The sequence below is a fragment of the Somniosus microcephalus genome, unplaced genomic scaffold, assembly GCF_052327205.1.
Source record: "Somniosus microcephalus isolate GS21.2 unplaced genomic scaffold, FLI_Smic_1.0 unresolved_chr1, whole genome shotgun sequence".
Classification (NCBI taxonomy): domain Eukaryota; kingdom Metazoa; phylum Chordata; class Chondrichthyes; order Squaliformes; family Somniosidae; genus Somniosus; species Somniosus microcephalus.
In genome coordinates, this window is record NW_028225179.1 from 15,970,793 (window position 1) to 15,993,298 (window position 22,506).

Here is a 22,506-nt window from a genome sequence, read left to right on the forward strand (position 1 = left end):
GAATATCCCAACACTGGACAAACAGGGGGCTCTAGGGGGGGAGGAACTAAATACAATTAAAATCACTAAGGAAGTGGTACTTGGTAAAATAATGGGACTCAAGGCGGATAAATCCCCTGGACCTGATGGCTTGCATCCCAGGGTCTTGAGGGAAGTAGCGGTAGGGATTGTGGATGCATTGGTAATAATTTTCCAAAACTCACTGGACTCAGCAAAGGTCCCAGCAGATTGGAAAACTGCTAATGTAACACCCTTATTTAAAAAGGGTAGTAGGCAGAAGGCTGGAAACTATAGACCTGTTAGCCTAACATCTGTGGTTGGTAAAATGTTAGAGTCCATTATTAAGGAGACAGTAACGGGACATTTGGATAAACATAATTTAATAGGGCAAACTCAGCATGGTTTCATGAAGGGGAAGTCATGTTTAACAAATTTGCTTGAGTTTTTTGAGGAAGTAACATACAGGGTGGATAAAGGGGAACCAGTGGACGTAGTGTATTTAGACTTCCAAAAGGCATTTGACAAGGTGCCACACAAAAGATTATTGCTCAAGATAAAAAATCACGGGATTGGGGGTAATATTCTGGCGTGGGTGGAGGATTGGCTCTCTAACAGAAAGCAGAGAGTTGGGATAAATGGTTCGTTCTCAGATTGGCAACCAGTAACTAGTGGTGTTCCGCAGGGGTCAGTGCTGGGTCCCCAACTCTTTACAATCTATATTAACGATTTGGAGGAGGGGACCGAGTGTAACATATCAAAGTTTGCAGATGATACAAAGATGGGAGGGAAAGTAGTGAGTGAGGAGGACATAAAAAACCTGCAAAGGGACATAGACAGGCTAAGTAAGTGGGCAGAGATTTGGCAGATGGAATACAATACTGGAAAGTGTGAGGTTATGCACTTTGGCAGGAAAAATCATAGAGCAAGTTATTATCTTAATGGCAAGAAACTGGAAAGTACTGTAGTACAAAGGGATCTGGGGGTCCTGGTGCACGAAACTCAAAAAGTTAGTATGCAGGTGCAGCAAGTGATTAAGAAGGCCAATGGAATGTTGGCTTTTATTGCTAGGGGGTTGGAATATAAAAACAGGGAGGTATTGCTGCAGTTGTACAAGGTATTGGTGAGGCCGCACCTGGAATACTGCATACAGTTTTGGTGTCCATACTTAAGAAAAGACATACTTGCTCTCGAGTCAGTACAAAGAAGGTTCACTCGGTTAATCCCGGGGATGAGGGGGTGGTCATATGAGGAGAGGTTGAGTAGATTGGGACTCTACTCATTGGAGTTCAGAAGAATGAGAGGCGATCTTATTGAAACATATAAGATTGTGAAGGGGCTTGATCGGGTGGATGCGGTGAGGATGTTCCCAATGATGGGTGAAACTAGAACTAGGGGGCATAATCTTAAAATAAGGGGCTGCTCATTCAAAACTGAGATGAGGAGAAACTTCTTCACTCAGAGGGTGGTAGGTTTGTGGAATTTGCTGCCCCAGAAAGCTGTGGAAGCTACATCATTAAATAAATTTAAAACAGAAATAGATAGTTTCCTAGAAGTAAAGGGAATAAAGGGTTACGGGGAGCGGGCAGGAAATTGGACATGAGTCTGGGTTCGGAATGGTCATGGCCCTGTGGGTTGTGGAGCGGGCCCAGGGGCCGTGTAGCCTTGTTCTGCTCCTACTGTGTTCTAATTCTGTTAGATTTCAGGAGATGGTTTTATTCCTGTTCCTGGCTGGGGTGGAGATCGCCTTTACAGAAGGTAAGTACTGTAGAAAATATAGGGACAGAGTGATCTCCTGGAAGAATTTCGATCGCCTAGATGGGTCGGAGAGGAATTTCCCAGATTTTTTTCTCCCAAATTGGCCATTGGGTCTTTATCTGGTTTTTCGCCTCTCCCGGGAGATCACATGGGTTCGGGTGGATGCAGAGTGATAGAAGATTTGAGGTTAGGATCAGATCAGCCATGATCTTATTGAATGGTGGAGCAGGCTCGAGGGGCCGATTGGCCTACTCCTGCTCCTATTTCTTATGTTCTTATGTTCTTATGTTCTTAAATGGAATGTCTGAGAGCATTGCCTCGGTGAGACGAGGTGGCCGAGAGGTTAAGGCGATGGACTGCTAATCTATTGTGCACTGCACGCGTGGGTTGGAATCCCATTCTCGTCGTTACTGTATTACACGTTTGATGCTGATGCACTTTCCAAGCATTTCACTGAATCTTACTTGAAATACAATTTCGTGAAAATTGTGCTGGTGTTGATGGTCTGTGCCCTTGCATTACTCATATCTTGTTAAAAGTAAAATATTCCAAGAAATTCCTCAACCCACCTTGAATGAAAGTGGAGTGTGAGATCGCGAATCGGAGACTGAGAACCCTCTCTTCCTTCCTCTGAGATTGGCACCGAATGAAAGACTAGCGGCAACAGAGGCAAATTATTAGGGAGCAGAAACATAAATTTCTCCTTTGGGGGCAATTTACTTTCAAAAATATTTATCAAACTTAATGACGAGATTTTCTGTTTTTGGGACTTTGGTTGAGAGATAAATAATGCGCGAGAAATCCTCGTTCTTTTCAGCATTCTCTCATGGGATCTGAAGCCCCAGTTTAACATCTTACTAGAAAGACGGCACTGCCAACAGTGCAGCACGACTTCAGTACTGCCCTGGAGTGTGAGCCAGGATTATACACTCAAGTCTCTGGAGTGTGGCTTGAGTATGCTACCGCTGAGCCACGGCTGACACCTAAACTCAGTTCATTTGGCTGGAGTAAAATGACGGAGATAAAGGGAAAAATGATAATGGAGTAAACTTTAAACCGGGCATCGTTTTAGAAACAGCCCGATTTATGTTGCCATAGATTTCATAAGCTTTGAAAATCAGGCCTGTCTATAATGGGCGGGGTCGTGGTCACTTGCGAATCATTCTGGGTCTGTTTGAACCGGGAGTGCTCACAGTCCCGCATCATTCTGTGTCTGTTTGAAATGGCAGAGCTCACAATCTCGGATCATGCCGTTTATTTAGAATCAGAGCGATTTCAGCTTTGATGACCGAGTTGTTGAGTTTAACAAAATGCGCCAGGGCTCGTCCGGGATTTGAACCCGGGACCTCTCGCATTTTAATCGTGAAACGCCCAAAGCAAGAATCATACCCCTAGACCAATGTTATTCTTTCATTTGCTTTGAGTTTCACTGCGCTGGTGCGAATCCAGCTCACAGAGGACCTGTTTATTCAGTTTAAATATTATTATCTTTTCCTCAATCCACTTCTTTTTTCGAGCAGTTTCCTTGAACCTGCTCACAATTCGCCCCATAAAAAGAGATGCAGCGGCATTACGGCCGCATAGACTAATGGATAAGGCGTCTGACTTCGGTTGAAAATTCTAAAGTTATCAGAAGATTGAAGGTTCAAATCCTACAAAGGTCGTTTAATTATCTGGGCGACACTTTTTATATTCTGAATCTGGCGTGAAACCGGCCATTTTTGAAAGCCCCTTATCTGAAGTAACGGAAGGCCTGTTGCTTACATTTAGCTGATTGTACATTTTCAACATTGTAGATCTGTGTGCACGGGCAGGATAAGCGGTGAAGTTGAATTTCTTTCAGGGTAGTTCTAATTCGATGCAAAAAGCAAGAAATGGAATGTCTGAGAGCATTGCCTCGGTGAGACGAGGTGGCCGAGAGGTTAAGGCGATGGACTGCCAATCTATTGTGCTCTGCACGCGTGGGTTGGAATCCCATTCTCGCCGTTACTGTATTACACGTTTGATGCTGATGCACTTTCCAAGCATTTCACTGAATCTTACTTGAAATGCAATTTCGTGAAAATTGTGCTGGTGTTGATGGTCTGTGCCCTTGCATTACTCATATCTTGTTAAAAGTAAAATATTCCAAGAAATTCCTCAACCCACCTTGAATGAAAGTGGAGTGTGAGATCGCGAATCGGAGACTGAGAACCCTCTCTTCCTTCCTCTGAGATTGGCACCGAATGAAAGACTAGCGGCAACAGAGGCAAATGATTAGGGAGCAGAAACATAAATTTCTCCTTTGGGGGCAATGTAATTTCAAAAATATTTATCAAACTTAATGACGAGATTTTCTGTTTTGGGGACTTTGGTTGAGAGATAAATAATGCGCGAGAAATCCTCGTTCTTTTCAGCATTCTCTCATGGGATCTGAAGCCCCAATTTAACATTTTACTAGAAAGACGGCACTGCCGACAGTGCAGCACGACCTCAGTACTGCCCTGGAGTGTCAGCCTGGATTATACACTCAAGTCTCTGGAGTGTGGCTTGAGTATGCTACCGCTGAGCCACGGCTGACACCTAAACTCAGTTCATTTGGCTGGAGTAAAATGACGGAGATAAAGGGAAAAATGATAATGGAGTAAACTTTCAACTTGGCGTCCAAGATTAAACCGGGCATATTTTTAGAAACAGCCCGATTTATGTTGCCATAGATATCATAAGCTTTGAAAATCAGGCCTGTCTATAATGGGCCGGGTCGTGGTCACTTGCGAATCATTCTGGGTCTGTTTGAACCGGGAGTGCTCACAGTCCCGCATCATTCTGTGTCTGTTTGAAATGGCAGAGCTCACAATCTCGGATCATGCCGTTTATTTAGAAGCAGAGCGATTTCAGCTTTGATGACCGAGTTGTTGAGTTTAACAAAATGTGTCAGGGCTCGTCCGGGATTTGAACCCGGGACCTCTCGCATTTTAATCGTGAAACGCCCAAAGCGAGAATCATACCCCTAGACCAACGATCCGCCCATGTTATTCTTCCATTTGCATTGAGTTTCACTGCGCTGGTGCGAATCCAGCTCACAGAGCACCTGTTTATTCAGTTTAAATATTATTATCTTTTCCTCAATCCACTTCTTTTTTCGAGCAGTTTCCTTGAACCTGCTCAAAAATCGCCCCATAAAAAGAGATGCAGCGGCATTACGGCCGCATAGACTAATGGATAAGGCGTCTGACTTCGGTTGCAAATTCTAAAGTTATCAGAAGATTGAAGGTTCAAATCCTACAAAGGTCGTTTAATTATCTGGGCGACACTTTTTATATTCTGAATCTGGCGTGAAACCGGCCATTTTTGACAGCCCCTCATCTGAAGTAACGGAAGGCCTGTTGCTTACATTAAGCTGATTGTACATTTTCAACATTGTAGATCTGTGTGCACGGGCAGGATAAGCGGTGAAGTTGAATTTCTTTCAGGGTAGTTCTAATTAGATGCAAAAAGCAAGAAATGGAATGTCTAAGAGCATTGCCTCGGTGAGACGAGGTGGCCGAGAGGTTAAGGCGATGGACTGCTAATCTATTGTGCACTGCACGCGTGGGTTGGAATCCCATTCTCGTCGTTACTGTATTACACGTTTGACGCTGATGCACATTCCAAGCATTTCACTGAATCTTACTTGAAATACAATTTCGTGAAAATTGTGCTGGTGTTGATGGTCTGTGCCCTTGCATTACTCACATCTTGTTAAAAGTAAAATATTCCAAGAAATTCCTCAACCCACCTTGAATGAAAGTGGAGTGTGAGATCGCGAATCGGAGACTGAGAACCCTCTCTTCCTTCCTCTGAGATTGGCACCGAATGAAAGACTAGCGGCAACAGAGGCAAATTATTAGGGAGCAGAAACATAAATTTCTCCTTTGGGGGCAATTTACTTTCAAAAATATTTATCAAACTTAATGACGAGATTTTCTGTTTTTGGGACTTTGGTTGAGAGATAAATAATGCGCGAGAAATCCTCGTTCTTTTCAGCATTCTCTCATGGGATCTGAAGCCCCAGTTTAACATCTTACTAGAAAGACGGCACTGCCGACAGTGCAGCACGACCTCAGTACTGCCCTGGAGTGTCAGCCTGGATTATGCACTCAAGTCTCTGGAGTGAGGCTTGAGTATGCTACCGCTGAGCCACGGCTGACACCTAAACTCAGTTCATTTGGCTGGAGTAAAATGACGGAGAAAAAGGGAAACATTATAATGGAGTAAACTTTCAACTTGACGTCCAAGATTAAACCGCGCATCGTTTTAGAAACAGCCCGATTTATGTTGCCATAGATTTCATAAGCTTTGAAAATCAGGCCTGTCTATAATGGGCGGGGTCGTGGTCACTTGCGAATCATTCTGGGTCTGTTTAAACCGGGAGTGCTCACAGTCCCGCATCATTCTGTGTCTGTTTGAAATGGCAGAGCTCACAATCTCGGATCATGCCGTTTATTTAGAATCAGAGCGATTTCAGCTTTGATGACCGAGTTGTTGAGTTTAACAAAATGTGTCAGGGCTCGTCCGGGATTTGAACCCGGGACCTCTCGCATTTTAATCGTGAAACGCCCAAAGCGAGAATCATACCCCTAGACAAACGAGCCGCCCATGTTATTCTTCCATTTGCATTGAGTTTCACTGCGCTGGTGCGAATCCAGCTCACAGAGGACCTGTTTATTCAGTTTAAATATTATTATCTTTTCCTCAATCCACTTCTTTTTTCGAGCAGTTTCCTTGAACCTGCTCACAATTCGCCCCATAAAAAGAGATGCAGCGGCATTAGCGGAGGCATAGACTAATGGATAATGCGTCTGACTTCGGTTGCAAATTCTTCAGTTATCAGAAGATTGAAGGTTCAAATCCTACAAAGGTCGTTTAATTATCTGGGCGACACTTTTTATATTCAGAATCTGGCGTGAAACCGGCCATTTTTGACAGCCCCTCATCTGAAGTAACGGAAGGCCTGTTGCTTACATTTAGCTGATTGTACATTTTCAACATTGTAGATCTGTGTGCACGGGCAGGATAAGCGGTGAAGTTGAATTTCTTTCAGGGTAGTTCTAATTAGATGCAAAAAGCAAGGGGGCAAGCAACCTTAGATTTGGTCCTGTGTAATGAGACAGGATTAATTAAAAATGTCCTAGTAAAGGATCCCCTTGGAATGAGTGACCATAACATGGTTGAGTTCCATATTCAATTAGAGGGTGAGAAGGTTGGATCTCAAACAAGCGTGCTGAGCTTGAATAAAGGAGACTATGAAGGTATGAGAGCGGAATTAATTAGAGTGGACTGGGAAAATAGATTAAAGGGTAAGACGGTACATGACCAGTGGTGTACATTTAAGGAGTTATTTTACAACTTCCAAAAAAAATATATTCCACTGAGGAAAAAAGGGTGTAAAAGAAAAGATAGCCATCCGTGGCTAAGTAAAGTAATTAAGGATAGTATCCGACTAAAAACAAGGGCATATAAGGTAGCCAAATCTAGTGGGAGGATGGAAGATTGGGAAGTCTTTAAAAGACAGCAAAAAATAACAAAAAGATTGATTAAGAAAGGGAAGATAGATTATGAAAGTAAATTAGCAAAAAATATAAAAACAGATAGTAAAAGTTTCTATAGTTATATAAAAAGAAAAAGGGTGGCTAAAGTAAATGTTGGTCCCTTAGAGGATGAGACCGGGAAATTAATGGTGGGAAACATGGAGATGGCAAAAACACTGAACAATTATTTTGTATCAGTCTTTACAGTAGAGGACACTAAGAATATCCCAACACTGGACAAACAGGGGGCTCTAGGGGGGGAGGAACTAAATACAATTAAAATCACTAAGGAAGTGGTACTTGGTAAAATAATGGGACTCAAGGCGGATAAATCCCCTGGACCTGATGGCTTGCATCCCAGGGTCTTGAGGGAAGTAGCGGTAGGGATTGTGGATGCATTGGTAATAATTTTCCAAAACTCACTGGACTCAGCAAAGGTCCCAGCAGATTGGAAAACTGCTAATGTAACACCCTTATTTAAAAAGGGTAGTAGGCAGAAGGCTGGAAACTATAGACCTGTTAGCCTAACATCTGTGGTTGGTAAAATGTTAGAGTCCATTATTAAGGAGACAGTAACGGGACATTTGGATAAACATAATTTAATAGGGCAAACTCAGCATGGTTTCATGAAGGGGAAGTCATGTTTAACAAATTTGCTTGAGTTTTTTGAGGAAGTAACATACAGGGTGGATAAAGGGGAACCAGTGGACGTAGTGTATTTAGACTTCCAAAAGGCATTTGACAAGGTGCCACACAAAAGACTATTGCTCAAGATAAAAAATCACGGGATTGGGGGTAATATTCTGGCGTGGGTGGAGGATTGGCTCTCTAACAGAAAGCAGAGAGTTGGGATAAATGGTTCGTTCTCAGATTGGCAACCAGTAACTAGTGGTGTTCCGCAGGGGTCAGTGCTGGGTCCCCAACTCTTTACAATCTATATTAACGATTTGGAGGAGGGGACCGAGTGTAACATATCAAAGTTTGCAGATGATACAAAGATGGGAGGGAAAGTAGTGAGTGAGGAGGACATAAAAAACCTGCAAAGGGACATAGACAGGCTAAGTAAGTGGGCAGAGATTTGGCAGATGGAATACAATACTGGAAAGTGTGAGGTTATGCACTTTGGCAGGAAAAATCATAGAGCAAGTTATTATCTTAATGGCAAGAAACTGGAAAGTACTGTAGTACAAAGGGATCTGGGGGTCCTGGTGCACGAAACTCAAAAAGTTAGTATGCAGGTGCAGCAAGTGATTAAGAAGGCCAATGGAATGTTGGCTTTTATTGCTAGGGGGTTGGAATATAAAAACAGGGAGGTATTGCTGCAGTTGTACAAGGTATTGGTGAGGCCGCACCTGGAATACTGCATACAGTTTTGGTGTCCATACTTAAGAAAAGACATACTTGCTCTCGAGTCAGTACAAAGAAGGTTCACTCGGTTAATCCCGGGGATGAGGGGGTGGTCATATGAGGAGAGGTTGAGTAGATTGGGACTCTACTCATTGGAGTTCAGAAGAATGAGAGGCGATCTTATTGAAACATATAAGATTGTGAAGGGGCTTGATCGGGTGGATGCGGTGAGGATGTTCCCAATGATGGGTGAAACTAGAACTAGGGGGCATAATCTTAAAATAAGGGGCTGCTCATTCAAAACTGAGATGAGGAGAAACTTCTTCACTCAGAGGGTGGTAGGTTTGTGGAATTTGCTGCCCCAGAAAGCTGTGGAAGCTACATCATTAAATAAATTTAAAACAGAAATAGATAGTTTCCTAGAAGTAAAGGGAATAAAGGGTTACGGGGAGCGGGCAGGAAATTGGACATGAGTCTGGGTTCGGAATGGTCATGGCCCTGTGGGTTGTGGAGCGGGCCCAGGGGCCGTGTAGCCTTGTTCTGCTCCTACTGTGTTCTAATTCTGTTAGATTTCAGGAGATGGTTTTATTCCTGTTCCTGGCTGGGGTGGAGATCGCCTTTACAGAAGGTAAGTACTGTAGAAAATATAGGGACAGAGTGATCTCCTGGAAGAATTTCGATCGCCTAGATGGGTCGGAGAGGAATTTCCCAGATTTTTTTCTCCCAAATTGGCCATTGGGTCTTTATCTGGTTTTTCGCCTCTCCCGGGAGATCACATGGGTTCGGGTGGATGCAGAGTGATAGAAGATTTGAGGTTAGGATCAGATCAGCCATGATCTTATTGAATGGTGGAGCAGGCTCGAGGGGCCGATTGGCCTACTCCTGCTCCTATTTCTTATGTTCTTATGTTCTTATGTTCTTAAATGGAATGTCTGAGAGCATTGCCTCGGTGAGACGAGGTGGCCGAGAGGTTAAGGCGATGGACTGCTAATCTATTGTGCACTGCACGCGTGGGTTGGAATCCCATTCTCGTCGTTACTGTATTACACGTTTGATGCTGATGCACTTTCCAAGCATTTCACTGAATCTTACTTGAAATACAATTTCGTGAAAATTGTGCTGGTGTTGATGGTCTGTGCCCTTGCATTACTCATATCTTGTTAAAAGTAAAATATTCCAAGAAATTCCTCAACCCACCTTGAATGAAAGTGGAGTGTGAGATCGCGAATCGGAGACTGAGAACCCTCTCTTCCTTCCTCTGAGATTGGCACCGAATGAAAGACTAGCGGCAACAGAGGCAAATTATTAGGGAGCAGAAACATAAATTTCTCCTTTGGGGGCAATTTACTTTCAAAAATATTTATCAAACTTAATGACGAGATTTTCTGTTTTTGGGACTTTGGTTGAGAGATAAATAATGCGCGAGAAATCCTCGTTCTTTTCAGCATTCTCTCATGGGATCTGAAGCCCCAGTTTAACATCTTACTAGAAAGACGGCACTGCCAACAGTGCAGCACGACTTCAGTACTGCCCTGGAGTGTGAGCCAGGATTATACACTCAAGTCTCTGGAGTGTGGCTTGAGTATGCTACCGCTGAGCCACGGCTGACACCTAAACTCAGTTCATTTGGCTGGAGTAAAATGACGGAGATAAAGGGAAAAATGATAATGGAGTAAACTTTAAACCGGGCATCGTTTTAGAAACAGCCCGATTTATGTTGCCATAGATTTCATAAGCTTTGAAAATCAGGCCTGTCTATAATGGGCGGGGTCGTGGTCACTTGCGAATCATTCTGGGTCTGTTTGAACCGGGAGTGCTCACAGTCCCGCATCATTCTGTGTCTGTTTGAAATGGCAGAGCTCACAATCTCGGATCATGCCGTTTATTTAGAATCAGAGCGATTTCAGCTTTGATGACCGAGTTGTTGAGTTTAACAAAATGCGCCAGGGCTCGTCCGGGATTTGAACCCGGGACCTCTCGCATTTTAATCGTGAAACGCCCAAAGCAAGAATCATACCCCTAGACCAATGTTATTCTTTCATTTGCTTTGAGTTTCACTGCGCTGGTGCGAATCCAGCTCACAGAGGACCTGTTTATTCAGTTTAAATATTATTATCTTTTCCTCAATCCACTTCTTTTTTCGAGCAGTTTCCTTGAACCTGCTCACAATTCGCCCCATAAAAAGAGATGCAGCGGCATTACGGCCGCATAGACTAATGGATAAGGCGTCTGACTTCGGTTGAAAATTCTAAAGTTATCAGAAGATTGAAGGTTCAAATCCTACAAAGGTCGTTTAATTATCTGGGCGACACTTTTTATATTCTGAATCTGGCGTGAAACCGGCCATTTTTGAAAGCCCCTTATCTGAAGTAACGGAAGGCCTGTTGCTTACATTTAGCTGATTGTACATTTTCAACATTGTAGATCTGTGTGCACGGGCAGGATAAGCGGTGAAGTTGAATTTCTTTCAGGGTAGTTCTAATTCGATGCAAAAAGCAAGAAATGGAATGTCTGAGAGCATTGCCTCGGTGAGACGAGGTGGCCGAGAGGTTAAGGCGATGGACTGCCAATCTATTGTGCTCTGCACGCGTGGGTTGGAATCCCATTCTCGCCGTTACTGTATTACACGTTTGATGCTGATGCACTTTCCAAGCATTTCACTGAATCTTACTTGAAATGCAATTTCGTGAAAATTGTGCTGGTGTTGATGGTCTGTGCCCTTGCATTACTCATATCTTGTTAAAAGTAAAATATTCCAAGAAATTCCTCAACCCACCTTGAATGAAAGTGGAGTGTGAGATCGCGAATCGGAGACTGAGAACCCTCTCTTCCTTCCTCTGAGATTGGCACCGAATGAAAGACTAGCGGCAACAGAGGCAAATGATTAGGGAGCAGAAACATAAATTTCTCCTTTGGGGGCAATGTAATTTCAAAAATATTTATCAAACTTAATGACGAGATTTTCTGTTTTGGGGACTTTGGTTGAGAGATAAATAATGCGCGAGAAATCCTCGTTCTTTTCAGCATTCTCTCATGGGATCTGAAGCCCCAATTTAACATTTTACTAGAAAGACGGCACTGCCGACAGTGCAGCACGACCTCAGTACTGCCCTGGAGTGTCAGCCTGGATTATGCACTCAAGTCTCTGGAGTGAGGCTTGAGTATGCTACCGCTGAGCCACGGCTGACACCTAAACTCAGTTCATTTGGCTGGAGTAAAATGACGGAGATAAAGGGAAACATTATAATGGAGTAAACTTTCAACTTGACGTCCAAGATTAAACCGGGCATCGTTTTAGAAACAGCCCGATTTATGTTGCCATAGATTTCATAAGCTTTGAAAATCAGGCCTGTCTATAATGGGCGGGGTCGTGGTCACTTGCGAATCATTCTGGGTCTGTTTAAACCGGGAGTGCTCACAGTCCCGCATCATTCTGTGTCTGTTTGAAATGGCAGAGCTCACAATCTCGGATCATGCCGTTTATTTAGAATCAGAGCGATTTCAGCTTTGATGACCGAGTTGTTGAGTTTAACAAAATATGTCAGGGCTCGTCCGGGATTTGAACCCGGGACCTCTCACATTTTAATCGTGATACGCCCAAAGCGAGAATCATACCCCTAGACCAACGAGCCGCCCATTTTATTTTTCCATTTGCATTGAGTTTCACTGCGCTGGTGCGAATCCAGCTCACAGAGGACCTGTTTATTCAGTTTAAATATTATTATCTTTTCCTCAATCCACTTCTTTTTTCGAGCAGTTTCCTTGAACCTGCTCACAATTCCCCCCATAAAAAGAGATGCAGCGGCATTAGCGGCCGCATAGACTAATGGATAAGGCGTCTGACTTCGGTTGCAAATTCTTCAGTTATCAGAAGATTGAAGGTTCAAATCCTACAAAGGTCGTTTAATTATCTGGGCGACACTTTTTAAATTCTGAATCTGGCGTGAAACCGGCCATTTTTGACAGCCCCTCATCTGAAGTAACGGAAGGCCTGTTGCTTACATTTAGCTGATTGTACATTTTCAACATTGTAGATCTGTGTGCACGGGCAGGATAAGCGGTGAAGTTGAATTTCTTTCAGGGTAGTTCTAATTAGATGCAAAAAGCAAGAAATGGAATGTCTGAGAGCATTGCCTCGGTGAGACGAGGTGGCCGAGAGGTTAAGGCGATGGACTGCTAATCTATTGTGCTCTGCACGCGTGGGTTGGAATCCCATTCTCGTCGTTACTGTATTACACGTTTGATGCTGATGCACTTTCCAAGCATTTCACTGAATCTTACTTGAAATACAACTTCGTGAAAATTGTGCTGGTGTTGATGGTCTGTGCCCTTGCATTACTCATATCTTGTTAAAAGTAAAATATTCCAAGAAATTCCTCAACCCACCTTGAATGAAAGTGGAGTATGAGATTGCGAATCGGGGACTGAGAACCCTCCCTTCCTTCCTCTGAGATTGATACCGAATGAAAGACTAGCGGCAACAGAGGCAAATGATTAGGGAGCAGAAACATAAATTTCTCCTTCGGGGGCAATTTAATTTCAAAAATATTTATCAAACTTAATGACGAGATTTTCTGTTTTTGGGACTTTGGTTGAGAGATAAATAATGCGCGAGAAATCCTCGTTCTTTTCAGCATTCTCTCATGGGATCTGAAGCCCCAGTTTAACATCTTACTAGAAAGACGGCACTGCCAACAGTGCAGCACGACCTCAGTACTGCCCTGGAGTGTGAGCCAGGATTATACACTCAAGTCTCTGGAGTGAGGCTTGAGTATGCTAACGCTGAGCCACGGCTGACACCTAAACTCAGTTCATTTGGCTGGAGTAAAATGACGGAGATAAAGGGAAAAACGATAATGGAGTAAACTTTCAACTTGGCGTCCAAGATTAAACCGGGCATATTTTTAGAAACAGCCCGATTTATGTTGCCATAGATATCATAAGCTTTGAAAATCAGGCCTGTCTATAATGGGCCGGGTCGTGGTCACTTGCGAATCATTCTGGGTCTGTTTAAACCGGGAGTGCTCACAGTCCCGCATCATTCTGTGTCTGCTTGAAATGGCAGAGCTCACAATCTCGGATCATGCCGTTTATTTAGAAGCAGAGCGATTTCAGCTTTGATGACCGAGTTGTTGAGTTTAACAAAATGTGTCAGGGCTCGTCCGGGATTTGAACCCGGGACCTCTCGCATTTTAATCGTGAAACGCCCAAAGCGAGAATCATACCCCTAGACCAACGAGCCGCCCATGCTATTCTTCCATTTGCATTGAGTTTCACTGCGCTGGTGCGAATCCAGCTCACAGAGGACCTGTTTCTTCAGTTTAAATATTATTATCTTTTCCTCAATCCACTTCTTTTTTCGAGCAGTTTCCTTGAACCTGCTCAAAAATCGCCCCATAAAAAGAGATGCAGCGGTATTACGGCCGCATAGACTAATGGATAAGGCGTCTGACTTCGGTTGCAAATTCTAAAGTTATCAGAAGATTGAAGGTTCAAATCCTACAAAGGTCGTTTAATTATCTGGGCGACACTTTTTATATTCTGAATCTGGCGTGAAACCGGCCATTTTTGACAGCCCCTCATCTGAAGTAACGGAAGGCCTGTTGCTTACATTAAGCTGATTGTACATTTTCAACATTGTAGATCTGTGTGCACGGGCAGGATAAGCGGTGAAGTTGAATTTCTTTCAGGGTAGTTCTAATTAGATGCAAAAAGCAAGAAATGGAATGTCTAAGAGCATTGCCTCGGTGAGACGAGGTGGCCGAGAGGTTAAGGCGATGGACTGCTAATCTATTGTGCACTGCACGCGTGGGTTGGAATCCCATTCTCGTCGTTACTGTATTACACGTTTGATGCTGATGCACTTTCCAAGCATTTCACTGAATCTTACTTGAAATACAATTTCGTGAAAATTGTGCTGGTGTTGATGGTCTGTGCCCTTGCATTACTCATATCTTGTTAAAAGTAAAATATTCCAAGAAATTCCTCAACCCACCTTGAATGAAAGTGGAGTGTGAGATCGCGAATCGGAGACTGAGAACCCTCTCTTCCTTCCTCTGAGATTGGCACCGAATGAAAGATTAGCGGCAACAGAGGCAAATTATTAGGGAGCAGAAACATAAATTTCTCCTTTGGGGGCAATTTACTTTCAAAAATATTTATCAAACTTAATGACGAGATTTTCTGTTTTTGGGACTTTGGTTGAGAGATAAATAATGCGCGAGAAATCCTCGTTCTTTTCAGCATTCTCTCATGGGATCTGAAGCCCCAGTTTAACATCTTACTAGAAAGACGGCACTGCCAACAGTGCAGCACGACTTCAGTACTGCCCTGGAGTGTGAGCCAGGATTATACACTCAAGTCTCTGGAGTGTGGCTTGAGTATGCTACCGCTGAGCCACGGCTGACACCTAAACTCAGTTCATTTGGCTGGAGTAAAATGACGGAGATAAAGGGAAAAATGATAATGGAGTAAACTTTAAACCGGGCATCGTTTTAGAAACAGCCCGATTTATGTTGCCATAGATTTCATAAGCTTTGAAAATCAGGCCTGTCTATAATGGGCGGGGTCGTGGTCACTTGCGAATCATTCTGGGTCTGTTTGAACCGGGAGTGCTCACAGTCCCGCATCATTCTGTGTCTGTTTGAAATGGCAGAGCTCACAATCTCGGATCATGCCGTTTATTTAGAATCAGAGCGATTTCAGCTTTGATGACCGAGTTGTTGAGTTTAACAAAATGCGCCAGGGCTCGTCCGGGATTTGAACCCGGGACCTCTCGCATTTTAATCGTGAAACGCCCAAAGCGAGAATCATACCCCTAGCCCATGTTATTTTTTCATTTGCTTTGAGTTTCACTGCGCTGGTGCGAATCCAGCTCACAGAGGACCTGTTTATTCAGTTTAAATATTATTATCTTTTCCTCAATCCACTTCTTTTTTCGAGCAGTTTCCTTGAACCTGCTCACAATTCGCCCCATAAAAAGAGATGCAGCGGCATTACGGCCGCATAGACTAATGGATAAGGCGTCTGACTTCGGTTGCAAATTCTAAAGTTATCAGAAGATTGAAGGTTCAAATCCTACAAAGGTCGTTTAATTATCTGGGCGACACTTTTTATATTCTGAATCTGGCGTGAAACCGGCCATTTTTGACAGCCCCTCATCTGAAGTAACGGAAGGCCTGTTGCTTACATTTAGCTGATTGTACATTTTCAACATTGTAGATCTGTGTGCACGGGCAGGATAAGCGGTGAAGTTGAATTTCTTTCAGGGTAGTTCTTATTCGATGCAAAAAGCAAGAAATGGAATGTCTGAGAGCATTGCCTCGGTGAGACGAGGTGGCCGAGAGGTTAAGGCGATGGACTGCTAATCTATTGTGCACTGCACGCGTGGGTTGGAATCCCATTCTCGCCGTTACTGTATTACACGTTTGATGCTGATGCACTTTCCAAGCATTTCACTGAATCTTACTTGAAATGCAATTTCGTGAAAATTGTGCTGGTGTTGATGGTCTGTGCCCTTGCATTACTCATATCTTGTTAAAAGTAAAATATTCCAAGAAATTCCTCAACCCACCTTGAATGAAAGTGGAGTGTGAGATCGCGAATCGGAGACTGAGAACCCTCTCTTCCTTCCTCTGAGATTGGCACCGAATGAAAGACTAGCGGCAACAGAGGCAAATGATTAGGGAGCAGAAACATAAATTTCTCCTTTGGGGGCAATTTAATTTCAAAAATATTTATCAAACTTAATGACGAGATTTTCTGTTTTTGGGACTTTGGTTGAGAGATAAATAATGCGCGAGAAATCCTCGTTCTTTTCAGCATTCTCTCATGGGATCTGAAGCCCCAGTTTAACATCTTACTAGAAAGACGGCACTGCCGACAGTGCAGCACGACCTCAGTACTGCCCTGGAGTGTCAGCCTGGATTATGCACTCAAGTCTCTGGAGTGAGGCTTGAGTATGCTACCGCTGAGCCACGGCTGACACCTAAACTCAGTTCATTTGGCTGGAGTAAAATGACGGAGATAAAGGGAAACATTATAATGGAGTAAACTTTCAACTTGACGTCCAAGATTAAACCGGGCATCGTTTTAGAAACAGCCCGATTTATGTTGCCATAGATTTCATAAGCTTTGAAAATCAGGCCTGTCTATAATGGGCGGGGTCGTGGTCACTTGCGAATCATTCTGGGTCTGTTTAAACCGGGAGTGCTCACAGTCCCGCATCATTCTGTGTCTGTTTGAAATGGCAGAGCTCACAATCTCGGATCATGCCGTTTATTTAGAATCAGAGCGATTTCAGCTTTGATGACCGAGTTGTTGAGTTTAACAAAATGTGTCAGGGCTCGTCCGGGATTTGAACCCGGGACCTCTCACATTTTAATCGTGATACGCCCAAAGCGAGAATCATACCCCTAGACCAACGAGCCGCCCATTTTATTTTCCCATTTGCATTGAGTTTCACTGCGCTGGTGCGAATCCAGCTCACAGAGGACCTGTTTATTCAGTTTAAATATTATTATCTTTTCCTCAATCCACTTCTTTTTTCGAGCAGTTTCCTTGAACCTGCTCACAATTCCCCCCATAAAAAGAGATGCAGCGGCATTAGCGGCCGCATAGACTAATGGATAATGCGTCTGACTTCGGTTGCAAATTCTTCAGTTATCAGAAGATTGAAGGTTCAAATCCTACAAAGGTCGTTTAATTATCTGGGCGACACTTTTTATATTCGGATCTGGCGTGAAACCGGCCATTTTTGACAGCCCCTCATCTGAAGTAACGGAAGGCCTGTTGCTTACATTTAGCTGATTGTACATTTTCAACATTGTAGATCTGTGTGCACGGGCAGGATAAGCGGTGAAGTTGAATTTCTTTCAGGGTAGTTCTAATTAGATGCAAAAAGCAAGAAATGGAATGTCTGAGAGCATTGCCTCGGTGAGACGAGGTGGCCGAGAGGTTAAGGCGATGGACTGCTAATCTATTGTGCTCTGCACGCGTGGGTTGGAATCCCATTTTCGTCGTTACTGTATTACACGTTTGATGCTGATGCACTTTCCAAGCATTTCACTGAATCTTACTTGAAATACAATTTCGTGAAAATTGTGCTGGTGTTGATGGTCTGTGCCCTTGCATTACTCATATCTTGTTAAAAGTAAAATATTCCAAGAAATTCCTCAACCCACCTTGAATGAAAGTGGAGTATGAGATTGCGAATCGGGGACTGAGAACCCTCCCTTCCTTCCTCTGAGATTGGCACCGAATGAAAGACTAGCGGCAACAGAGGCAAATGATTAGGGAGCAGAAACATAAATTTCTCCTTCGGGGGCAATTTAATTTCAAAAATATTTATCAAACTTAATGACGAGATTTTCTGTTTTTGGGACTTTGGTTGAGAGATAAATAATGCGCGAGAAATCCTCGTTCTTTTCAGCATTCTCTCATGGGATCTGAAGCCCCAGTTTAACATCTTACTAGAAAGACGGCACTGCCAACAGTGCAGCACGACCTCAGTACTGCCCTGGAGTGTGAGCCAGGATTATACACTCAAGTCTCTGGAGTGTGGCTTGAGTATGCTACCGCTGAGCCACGGCTGACACCTAAACTCAGATCATTTGGCTGGAGTAAAATGACGGAGATAAAGGGAAAAATGATAATGGAGTAAACTTTCAACTTGGCGTCCAAGATTAAACCGGGCATATTTTTAGAAACAGCCCGATTTATGTTGCCATAGATATCATAAGCTTTGAAAATCAGGCCTGTCTATAATGGGCCGGGTCGTGATCACTTGCGAATCATTCTGGGTCTGTTTAAACCGGGAGTGCTCACAGTCCCGCATCATTCTGTGTCTGCTTGAAATGGCAGAGCTCACAATCTCGGATCATGCCGTTTATTTAGAAGCAGAGCGATTTCAGCTTTGATGACCGAGTTGTTGAGTTTAACAAAATCTGTCAGGGCTCGTCCGGGATTTGAACCCGGTACCTCTCGCATTTTAATCATGAAACGCCCAAAGCGAGAATCATACCCCTAGACCAACGAGCCGCCCATGTTACTCTTCCATTTGCATTGAGTTTCACTGCGCTGGTGCGAATCCAGCTCACAGAGGACCTGTTTATTCAGTTTAAATATTATTATCTTTTCCTCAATCCACTTCTTTTTTCGAGCAGTTTCCTTGAACCTGCTCAAAAATCGCCCCATAAAAAGAGATGCAGCGGCATTACGGCCGCATAGACTAATGGATAAGGCGCCTGACTTCGGTTGCAAATTCTAAAGTTATCAGAAGATTGAAGGTTCAAATCCTACAAAGGTCGTTTAATTATCTGGGCGACACTTTTTATATTCTGAATCTGGCGTGAAACCGGCCATTTTTGACAGCCCCTCATCTGAAGTAACGGAAGGCCTGTTGCTTACATTTAGCTGATTGTACATTTTCAACATTGTAGATCTGTGTGCACGGGCAGGATAAGCGGTGAAGTTGAATTTCTTTCAGGGTAGTTCTAATTAGATGCAAAAAGCAAGAAATGGAATGTCTAAGAGCATTGCCTCCGTGAGACGAGGTGGCCGAGAGGTTAAGGCGATGGACTGCTAATCTATTGTGCACTGCACGCGTGGGTTGGAATCCCATTCTCGTCGTTACTGTATTACACGTTTGATGCTGATGCACTTTCCAAGCATTTCACTGAATCTTACTTGAAATACAATTTCGTGAAAATTGTGCTGGTGTTGATGGTCTGTGCCCTTGCATTACTCATATCTTGTTAAAAGTAAAATATTCCAAGAAATTCCTCAACCCACCTTGAATGAAAGTGGAGTGTGAGATCGCGAATCGGAGACTGAGAACCCTCTCTTCCTTCCTCTGAGATTGGCACCGAATGAAAGACTAGCGGCAACAGAGGCAAATTATTAGGGAGCAGAAACATAAATTTCTCCTTTGGGGGCAATTTACTTTCAAAAATATTTATCAAACTTAATGACGAGATTTTCTGTTTTTGGGACTTTGGTTGAGAGATAAATAATGCGCGAGAAATCCTCGTTCTTTTCAGCATTCTCTCATGGGATCTGAAGCCCCAGTTTAACATCTTACTAGAAAGACGGCACTGCCAACAGTGCAGCACGACTTCAGTACTGCCCTGGAGTGTGAGCCAGGATTATACACTCAAGTCTCTGGAGTGTGGCTTGAGTATGCTACCGCTGAGCCACGGCTGACACCTAAACTCAGTTCATTTGGCTGGAGTAAAATGACGGAGATAAAGGGAAAAATGATAATGGAGTAAACTTTCAACTTGGCGTCCAAGATTAAACCGGGCATATTTTTAGAAACAGCCCGATTTATGTTGCCATAGATATCATAACCTTTGAAAATCAGGCCTGTCTATAATGGGCCGGGTCGTGGTCACTTGCGAATCATTCTGGGTCTGTTTAAACCGGGAGTGCTCACAGTCCCGCATCATTCTGTGTCTGCTTGAAATGGCAGAGCTCACAATCTCGGATCATGCCGTTTATTTAGAAGCAGAGCGATTTCAGCTTTGATGACCGAGTTGTTGAGTTTAACAAAATGTGTCAGGGCTCGTCCGGGATTTGAACCCGGGACCTCTCGCATTTTAATCGTGAAACGCCCAAAGCGAGAATCATACCCCTAGACCAACGAGCCGCCCATGTTATTCTTCCATTTGCATTGAGTTTCACTGCGCTGGTGCGAATCCAGCTCACAGAGGACCTGTTTATTCAGTTTAAATATTATTATCTTTTCCTCAATCCACTTCTTTTTTCGAGCAGTTTCCTTGAACCTGCTCAAAAATCGCCCCATAAAAAGAGATGCAGCGGCATTACGGCCGCATAGACTAATGGATAAGGCGCCTGACTTCGGTTGCAAATTCTAAAGTTATCAGAAGATTGAAGGTTCAAATCCTACAAAGGTCGTTTAATTATCTGGGCGACACTTTTTATATTCTGAATCTGGCGTGAAACCGGCCATTTTTGACAGCCCCTCATCTGAAGTAACGGAAGGCCTGTTGCTTACATTTAGCTGATTGTACATTTTCAACATTGTAGATCTGTGTGCACGGGCAGGATAAGCGGTGAAGTTGAATTTCTTTCAGGGTAGTTCTAATTAGATGCAAAAAGCAAGAAATGGAATGTCTAAGAGCATTGCCTCGGTGAGACGAGGTGGCCGAGAGGTTAAGGCGATGGACTGCTAATCTATTGTGCACTGCACGCGTGGGTTGGAATCCCATTCTCGTCGTTACTGTATTACACGTTTGATGCTGATGCACTTTCCAAGCATTTCACTGAATCTTACTTGAAATACAATTTCGTGAAAATTGTGCTGGTGTTGATGGTCTGTGCCCTTGCATTACTCATATCTTGTTAAAAGTAAAATATTCCAAGAAATTCCTCAACCCACCTTGAATGAAAGTGGAGTGTGAGATCGCGAATCGGAGACTGAGAACCCTCTCTTCCTTCCTCTGAGATTGGCACCGAATGAAAGACTAGCGGCAACAGAGGCAAATTATTAGGGAGCAGAAACATAAATTTCTCCTTTGGGGGCAATTTACTTTCAAAAATATTTATCAAACTTAATGACGAGATTTTCTGTTTTTGGGACTTTGGTTGAGAGATAAATAATGCGCGAGAAATCCTCGTTCTTTTCAGCATTCTCTCATGGGATCTGAAGCCCCAGTTTAACATCTTACTAGAAAGACGGCACTGCCAACAGTGCAGCACGACTTCAGTACTGCCCTGGAGTGTGAGCCAGGATTATACACTCAAGTCTCTGGAGTGTGGCTTGAGTATGCTACCGCTGAGCCACGGCTGACACCTAAACTCAGTTCATTTGGCTGGAGTAAAATGACGGAGATAAAGGGAAAAATGATAATGGAGTAAACTTTAAACCGGGCATCGTTTTAGAAACAGCCCGATTTATGTTGCCATAGATTTCATAAGCTTTGAAAATCAGGCCTGTCTATAATGGGCGGGGTCGTGGTCACTTGCGAATCATTCTGGGTCTGTTTAAACCGGGAGTGCTCACAGTCCCGCATCATTCTGTGTCTGTTTGAAATGGCAGAGCTCACAATCTCGGATCATGCCGTTTATTTAGAATCAGAGCGATTTCAGCTTTGATGACCGAGTTGTTGAGTTTAACAAAATGTGTCAGGGCTCGTTCGGGATTTGAACCCGGGATCTCTCGCATTTTAATCGTGATACGCCCAAAGCGAGAATCATACCCCTAGACCAACGAGCCGCCCATGTTATTCTTCCATTTGCATTGAGTTTCACTGCGCTGGTGCGAATCCAGCTCACAGAGGACCTGTTTATTCAGTTTAAATATTATTATCTTTTCCTCAATCCACTTCTTTTTTCGAGCAGTTTCCTTGAACCTGCTCACAATTCCCCCCATAAAAATAGATGCAGCGGCATTAGCGGCCGCATAGACTAATGGATAATGCGTCTGACTTCGGTTGCAAATTCTTCAGTTATCAGAAGATTGAAGGTTCAAATCCTACAAAGGTCGTTTAATTATCTGGGCGACACTTTTTATATTCTGAATCTGGCGTGAAACCGGCCATTTTTGACAGCCCCTCATCTGAAGTAACGGAAGGCCTGTTGCTTACATTTAGCTGATTGTACATTTTCAACATTGTAGATCTGTGTGCACGGGCAGGATAAGCGGTGAAGTTGAATTTCTTTCAGGGTAGTTCTAATTAGATGCAAAAAGCAAGAAATGGAATGTCTGAGAGCATTGCCTCGGTGAGACGAGGTGGCCGAGAGGTTAAGGCGATGGACTGCTAATCTATTGTGCTCTGCACGCGTGGGTTGGAATCCCATTCTCGTCGTTACTGTATTACACGTTTGATGCTGA

At 43.5% G+C, this 22,506-nt stretch overlaps 2 non-coding genes across 2 annotated transcripts; both read right to left on the reverse strand.

Moving 5' to 3' along the window:
• Positions 1–13,805: 13,805 nt before the first annotated feature.
• On the reverse strand, positions 13,806–13,893 carry trnap-ugg (transfer RNA proline (anticodon UGG)). Its single transcript is given in 2 exon segments — positions 13,806–13,841; positions 13,858–13,893. It is a non-coding gene; the product is annotated as a tRNA-Pro (tRNA).
• A 6,317-nt stretch (positions 13,894–20,210) lies between these two features.
• Positions 20,211–20,298, reverse strand: trnap-ugg (transfer RNA proline (anticodon UGG)). The gene is given in 2 exon segments: positions 20,211–20,246; positions 20,263–20,298. It is a non-coding gene; the product is annotated as a tRNA-Pro (tRNA).
• Between the last annotated feature and the right edge of the window lie 2,208 nt (positions 20,299–22,506).